Source organism: Cupressus sempervirens, chromosome 7 (genome assembly GCF_028749045.1).
Source record: "Cupressus sempervirens isolate cs-2001-9-10 chromosome 7, ASM2874904v1, whole genome shotgun sequence".
NCBI lineage: Eukaryota > Viridiplantae > Streptophyta > Pinopsida > Cupressales > Cupressaceae > Cupressus > Cupressus sempervirens.
Window position 1 is genome coordinate 144,745,100 of NC_143124.1, and position 8,615 is coordinate 144,753,714.

The window sequence follows — 8,615 nt, forward strand, 5'->3', positions numbered from 1 at the left end:
GAACAGGAGATATTTCAAGTTAGTTATAGAATATTGATGAAAACTAAATCAGATCAAATGGGTAGAAAGATGAAAGAGGTTTTGCAACTGCAAGGGATGGAATTTCAAGTGGACACATGTCATCCTTAGATCAAATCCAGGAATTCTCTCCTTCTATATCTTTCTTTCTCTCATCCATTGTAAGGGTTGGTTCCAGTTTTGGAGAAAAAATTATTCACTACTATGATACCATGTGTATTCCAATCTTGAGTTTTCTCAAATTTGTGAAACCAGGGTTCTAGTCTTTGATCTGTTCTCATCACTATGACACCACATTCTTCAACATATTTTCTCTTGTATGACAACAGTAGTGAAGATAATAGAGAAAGTTCATATCTATTAGGTGTTTTTATGTTTTGATTTCATGCATCTGAATGTATAGTTTCAAAGAAATGAATACAAATGAGAAAGAATTTCTTTAGTTTCATTTTGATTCTCGTCTCCTATCTTAGTAATCTACAGTCTTATGTGGTCTAGGAACAAAGAACTAAGACTCATTTGCATCTGTTTAAGGTTTTATGTCAAATATGTTTTGATGTTGGAACAAAGGGCCAAGTAAATGCTTGATGTGTTTGACAGGATTGCTGGTTATTTTGAGAAGGATACTTCATAAGAATGAGGTCTTTATGAACACTAAACTCTGATTCACAAAGTGATTAGACATATCTAATATTTGTGTGTATGGAAGATATCCTTGATATCATAGATGTATGTGTTTGATTCATGAAATTTCCCAATAGATAAGGCACTAATCAACTACATGATCAACTTGTTCTTACTGTTGCATATTTGGGGTTCTGCTGAAATCAACATCATTAATCAAATGTCTTTCCCTTTAATGTTGAAGAGCTAAAAAGGATGCCATCACTCAGCTTGTGAATTTCATAGAGTTGCAATTTGCTTCTGCACATCTTTTTTATTGCATAATTATAGGAGATTAAGGGATTTTATGTTCTTTCTTAGATTCATGAATATGTTTTAGCACTGGTACCATATAAATTGAATCTAAGGTTCACCCACCTAGGTTTTGCAAAGCGTGAAGTAGAAGAAGGGTCTAGCCTTATAGTTGGTCTGATGTCTAAAATGGTATATCGAAGATGGGAGTTAGATGCTCCTAGATGTATCTTATTCTTATCAGGGTAATTTGAAACCATCTTTGTTTCAAAACACCAACACTAGGTAGAATAGGTTACCTATTGTGTGTTTGCCAGACCTAACCAGATTTCCTTTTCCATCCAACAGTTTGGCCTTCACATTCATGAATTATACCTTGAATCAATGTTATCCAACTATGCCACAATTAGTAGATTATGCTTTAATCCTTCTACCCAATAAGCATTATCATCTAAGTTCATTGGTTAGTGAGATACAACCTTTTCCCTTTATGCAGAATGATTCATTGTTTCCAAACCTCACACTTCCACCATCATAATGTTCCATATGTTCAAACTTTTTTTTGTCACAAATCATATGATGTAAGTAGCCATTATCAATAATCCATGTATCATTTTCTCTAACATGAGAGATAAGTGCCATTTTATCTCCTTCATCATTAGATTCATCTTTTACAAAAATATATACCATTTCATCATCTTCAGTACCATCTAAATTTTTAGCCATAAAATAAAATTTCTTACCTTTGTCCTTATAGTCTTTGTAGTTCTTGAAATCCCTCTTTCCTTTGTACTTGTTGTGCTTCTTTTCATCTTTGTCTTCTCTATTTGGACATCTTGCAACCACGTGTCCAACTTCTTCACAAGAGAAATAGATTAAAGGAATCTTTCCTTTGCCTTTGGGATATCTTCTTGCAAGAAATGCCTCAATACTTTCAAGATCATTGTTAGAACTATCTTTCTCTTCACTTTCAGATTGTTTGGCTTTTGACTTTTTGGCTTTCTTCTTGAGTGACAACTTGGCTTCAAATGTAGACTCAAGGTTGCTAGAACTAGGACCATAATTATCATAGTTATCTAGCTCAAATGCTATCAATATTCCAACTACTGCATCCAATGTTATGTCATTCTTTGGATTGCATCTCATTTCTTGAGTTGTTGATACTCTAGTTGCATATATAGGAAGAAGTGTTCTGAGAAATTTACTTTCCACTGTTTCATCTTCAATCTTTCCTCCTAAAGCTTTGATAGCACAAACACTAGCTTGATTCTTTCACTTTATTTTGCAATGTTCTCATCTTCTCTCATCTTTATTTTATCAAATTTTCCTCTAAGACTTTCATCTTTAGCTCTTCTTACATTATCATCTCCTCCAAAGATGGCTTTTAGCTTGATCCACATTTCATAATAGTTCCACAATCTTTGACCTCATCAAATTTGACATAGTTAAGAGATGAAACAATATCAATCATCATGATGTTATGAATCTTCTTCTCTACAATTTCTTCAACAGTCATGGTTCTAGCAAGTGTCATGTATTCGGTGTCTAGATACTTTAACTGATGTAACACCCCAACCTTGCTTCCAAACCCCAAGCTCTCTCTCAGGGCTACCTTAGGTCATTCACTAGACCCACTAGGGCTTCTTCACACCCTATAATTACTAGGACCTTACTCAAGAGACCCTAATCCTTCAGTTGGGGGTACACCAACAAAGTAACATCAAATTTCTTACTAGCCGGCTCCAGTCCGCTATTAACCCTCAAGTCCATCTATAGCTCCAAGGGTACCAGTTCTTCATCTAGGGTTTTTTTAGACTCCTTCTAACATCCATGACCCTAAACAATGCTGATTTCATAGGCGCATTCAATCTACTAGGGAAGATACACCAAATTGCTCCAAAAAGGCTACTAGGAATTAGCCCTCCTAAATAGTTGGAAACAAGATTTCTTGAAAAAATTCTTAACAACCCTACAAAAAAATTATATTTTTGGATACCCTTTTTAGAATACTTCAAGATTCTGTAATTTTCTAGCCTCCAAACTTTCCGTACAATGAAAGTACAATTTTAGGCCAAAAATGAGGATTTCAAGTGCTTTATCGCTGTTGTGATGGAAAACCACCTTAGACACCTTTCCAAGACCTCTCCTTTGGATTGGAGCAAGGTTAGACCTTCTCATTACTCGCTGTGCAGCCGGATTAAGGTATTTGTACACTCAATCCTCTCCATAACTCATTTTCCAACTGTGATTCCTAGCCAAGTTGCATTTGGCTTGCCTAGGGCATCACCTTAAAAATGCTTTCTGATGCTTTCAAGGGCCCTCCTTCTTGATAAATAATTTACATGGATCCTAGTTCCAAATCCCAAAATACCAGAGGTTTCTAATGGTGGGAAGTGGCCCTAAGATCCCATTTTCTAAGTGCAGCCCTGTTCAGATCAGCAACTTGCCAAGAACAAAAAGATTTTTCTACACTAATGCAAACGAATTAAAATGATCAAACCAACACTAAAAAAAGATTAAAAACAATATTTTAGAACTTTTCCAACACAAAAATCAGGCCATTCAATCCTCCTCTATTAAAAATGCCTTCAAATGCATAAAACCGGCCACAAAATACTTGCTCAATTCGTACAAAATGTAAAACCAACTTGTCCAACCCCCTGAAAATGGCTGTCCTCACATTTTTACAGGCTCCTCCATCAGTTCCATAACTGTTCTAAACAGTTAGGATGTTCTAAACACACAAATGCCAAAAAGTTGCTTTTTGCAAGAAAATGTTGTCATGACAACATGACAACATTTCAGCAACTTTTGTTCTACATGGAGTTAGACCTCCAAATTTGGCATAAAACAAAGTAGACATATAATATGCATAAAATGACTTCAAATAAACAATTCAAAGCCATTGGAACCTTTCTAGACCATTTTAGCCTTTTCCGGACCTAAGTCACCTAGTTGACAATAGTCGGCAACTTCTAGCAACTTGGTCACTTTGGGTCTTGCCAAGTCTCCTAAACACACCTAAGGACCACATAGGACCTATTATTAGAATAGTGATGTGGCTAGCATCACTACAAGACAAAAATAAAGAAATACCTAGGTTTCACACTTAGCCTACCCAGGTGCTCCTGCACCATTAACCCTGAATCTATAATGGCTACCATGTGTAGCCTCATGAGTTCCTTCCATGCCTTGAAGTTATCTATGTTCAACTTTGGGATCTCCCTTTTGTAAGACATCCTAATATTTATCTTAGGTCCTTGAAACCTTTTCTGCAAGCACCAAGAAGCTCTGATACCAATTGATGGAAATATAAGAGTAGTAACTGAGAGGGGAGGGGTGAATTAGTTATCACTAAAATATATCCTAGATCTCTTAGATGTCAATACAAATCAAAACATAAACTCTAACTAAACTGTATTCTATTGTTACTTGAAAAACACACATGCACTCGGTTTACGTTAGCAAATGTTGTACTCAATAAACACAAATCTTAAGATAGTTTTTGTGATTATCCTTATTTAACTTAGTTGCATACACATAAAACAAATAGCATGAACACAAGTGACATTAAGATTTAATGTGGAAACCTAATTTGGGAAAAAACCACCAATTGCAACTAGTTACTTTTTTTAACTCTTCTAAAGTGAGCCCTATTAGAAGCCAACCTTGTTAAAGATTAAAAAATGCACTATTAGGTGTGACCTTATTAGATGATTTAATCACCCTATTAGGAGTGGCCTTGTTAGAGGTCTTTAGACACTTTAATCTAGAAATGTCACCTTGTTAGAGGATTTAAAAATAGTAATTAAGACAAATCTATGAAGAGATTTAGATCATTATTACAATAGTTAGAAAGTAAGAATGAGATAACCTAATTTTTAATGCAACTAAATTCGTGATTAAAGATCTCAATTCATGCTTGTATACTTGATCCTTCCTGATCGAAGGTATCTTTGCAGTTTAACAAATATATTCTACTTATCCTTCTAATTCACTTCCTCTAAGCATTTTCAAATCTTCTTTTATGTTCCACACATTCAATCCTCAACTTGACCTTATATTTATATCTTACACATTGTCAAGTCAGCTTGAGTACAACTTGGAATACTTAATATTCATCTCCTCAGTCATCTAGAGCCAAAAAACAAATCAATTGAACTCAATATGCCAAAATAAGAAAATCCTTCATTAGATGACCCTACTCAATAAACACTAACTCAAAAATGATTTTCTTGTGTTAACTAAGTGAACTTGATTAACACTACATATTCAAAAAGTTCCTTTGGTAACCGAGTGAGCTCGGTTAATACTGGTTCCATCCAATATTTTCTTCATTAATCGAGTTATCTTGATTAACTTCTATAAACTTACCTTTGTCACCTGAGTGACCTCGGTAGACACTATTTTTTGAGCTCGAAAAACTCTATAATGCTCAGAAGACATAGGAAACTATCTTTAATGCTCGAGTGAGCTCGATAGAAACTGACTAGCAATGATATGATATTTTGTGTAACATCAAAGACGGTACATAATTAATCAACTGTTTTCAACACATACTTGAGGTGTGGTTGCTAGCTTCTCAAATCTGAGAGTGAATAGCAAAATCATTCTATTTAGGAGGCAACATATCAACTTGTTGGATTATTTTGGATGAACAATCCTATGTTCATTCTGGGATGATTCTACATATAATGATCATGTTGAAGTGTGGTTAATTATATAGGCCATAATTAGCACTTACACTAGACACCCTCATATATTAATTTTTGCCGATTATTTTACCAAATGGGTCAAAGTGGTGCTAGTAAAGTAAACTACTTCTGAAATTGTATGTAACTTCCTAAAGTAGAATATCTTTATTAGGCTTGGGGTTCCAGAAAAGATAGTGAGAAATAATGCTCCAAAACTTTTCTTCAAGTTAATTACAACTCTTTTTCTACGATAATGAAATATAGCTTTAACATTTCTTTGATTATTTCCCACAAGGAATTGGCCAAGTAGAGTCCTTGAATAAGAACTTTGTCTCCATCATGAGGAAATTGGTAAGTAATAATGCAAGAGATTGACAGATAAGATTGTTCGAAGCATTATGGGCTGATCAAACAACCTCCAAAAGAGAAACTAGGATGACACCTTTCAAATTGGTGTACGGCCTGGAAGAGAAGCTATCATTGCCTCATGAACTAGCATTCACCAGACTTCAAAAGACACTAGAATATAAAACCTTCAAAAATTATTTGGATAGAAATTTTTTCTACCCCTTTAGGATAGAAGAGGAACAAAATAAGGTGGTGGATCATATCACTCAACATCAAGCATGGGTCAAAAAGTTCTTTGATCAGAAAGTGAGGCTTAGGAAATTCATGGAGGATGACAAAGTGGTGTTTTGGGACAAAAAGAAGGAACCTAAGGTACTCACAAGAAACTTAAATCACTTTGGAAATGTCATTTCAAAATAGGCAAGGTGCTTGGACCCAATTCTTTCACACTTAGGTACTTAGATGAGATTAAATTGCCTCTATTTGACAATAGGAGGGATCTAAAGCTTTATCAGCTATAAGGTTTCTTCCTTTTTCCTTGTACATAGTGTATATAATTTTTGTTATTTCTTAGGTCTTAATTTTACCTTCTACTTCCTTAGCTTTTAGTTCTATTTTTTTTTCTTACTTTGTGAGTTACGAAACCAAAGAGTTTGAATTCCCTTTTAGTCCCTTATAGTTCAAGTCCCCAATCAGAGGTAGATGTTATCCATCTTTTATCCTTATCCTTTTATACTATACATGTTTCTCATAAAGTCATTTATCACACTTCAAACCTTTAACTTGAACAACAAGGTTTAAGATTCACAAATTTCAAGTCACCTTGCCGATGTTGGAATGTCTTGGTCATGTTTAAACATGTGTTGATCCCAAGATTCAACCCTAACCTTGAACCCAAATCTTGAACTTGAACCAATTGGTTTGAAGGTTCATAGTTCAAAATTTTAGCCCCCATATTTATGAAACTATGATATGGCCTATGGTATCTATTAGATTTTGATGATCTTCCTTAAAGTTGAACTTTGAATCATTCCTAGTTCAAGTTCAAAGTTCACCATGAGAAAATGTTTCTACTATGTTAAGTCTATCTATGAGCATCATATCCACATATTTATAAGACATTTGACAATGAACCTTGAATCATTATGTCATGCCCAAAATTTACAAGGCAAAAACACAAGAAAATTAATTTTTTAAATTTTTTTTAAATTTTTGAAAGGTAAACTATATAAGGAACTACACATTTTCAATAAGGTTATCATTTGGTTAGAAGTTCAAGATTCATATCGCTATTTTCATAAGGTTGCAACATACTAACCAAAGTGATTTCAAATCAAGTTGGATGCAATTTTAATTTGAGTTAACATCGTGAGTCAGAAGACTCAATCCAAAGGTACAACACCCATAAGTTTGTGAGGGGAAGTCCTATTTATAGCAAGCCCTCAATATTGGCATTTATTAGGGTTTGTCAGATTATATATAAAACTTCATACATTTTGGTTTCAATTCTATTACACGTGTATCTACTAATATATGTAGACTATTAAACTACCTTCTAACACCACTACTAGTTCAATATATAACTTTAGGTATTGATCATACTAAATCACTCAATATAATATCATATATGTGTATATAATTTGAGTTCTCAATTACTATGTCAACTAATACAATTCAACTAATTATTAGAGGATAAAATAAACTAAACATCTAATGAATTCTACTAACTATTCCACATACCTTCCCCTTCTCCCACATCAATCATTAGATTAGTTCACATACTATCTAATCTATAAAACTATCATTTTACTAATTATATGACATCACACTACTAACCAACTAGCTACTAACTTTATTTACTACTTAATTCCACTTAATATTTCCTGTTGGTCGCATTATGAGATAATAAGCTTACTAACTATTTATTAGTCTCTTGCCAACTACCATAAGAGGAAAAATCAATTGTCATACCACAAATGACCTAATATACGTACTTTACGATCACGATTAACATTATTTCATATAACACATATAGATGTGTTAAAACATACTTATTACTAATGATATACAATAAATAAGTAAGTCTAATTATTCTAGTCATTAATATTTACTTCCCAAACTACAAGTTACTCATAACTAACAATCTAGGCAATTCTCATCTTACTCCTTAATAACATATGTCATTAAAATATATATTCTATTTTATTTTCAACAAGATGATGTTCTAACCTATATCCTCATATAATATGATAACACTATATCCTAACTCCTAAATGTCAATATTTCTTACAAATAACTAATAAATTCATACAATACAAAGCACTATTATTTAATTTTAAATAATCTTGCTATTACTTGATATGTAAATACCTTCATACAACTACCTTACAATTTAATTTTCTAACTATTATTAACCATTCATCAACACAAATTACTACGCCTTTTCTAACAATATTCACACTAATTAATTCTCTAATCCTAAATTCTTAATACTATTAAATCTAACCACTCTTCTCCAATCAAATCATGATACTCTAAATCAACCTAAAAATTCAAATGATATAAAATTTATTCTATACTAATTGTTTAAATCAATTTGCTATAACTTATGTTTAAAGTCAATATAATTATGATATACCA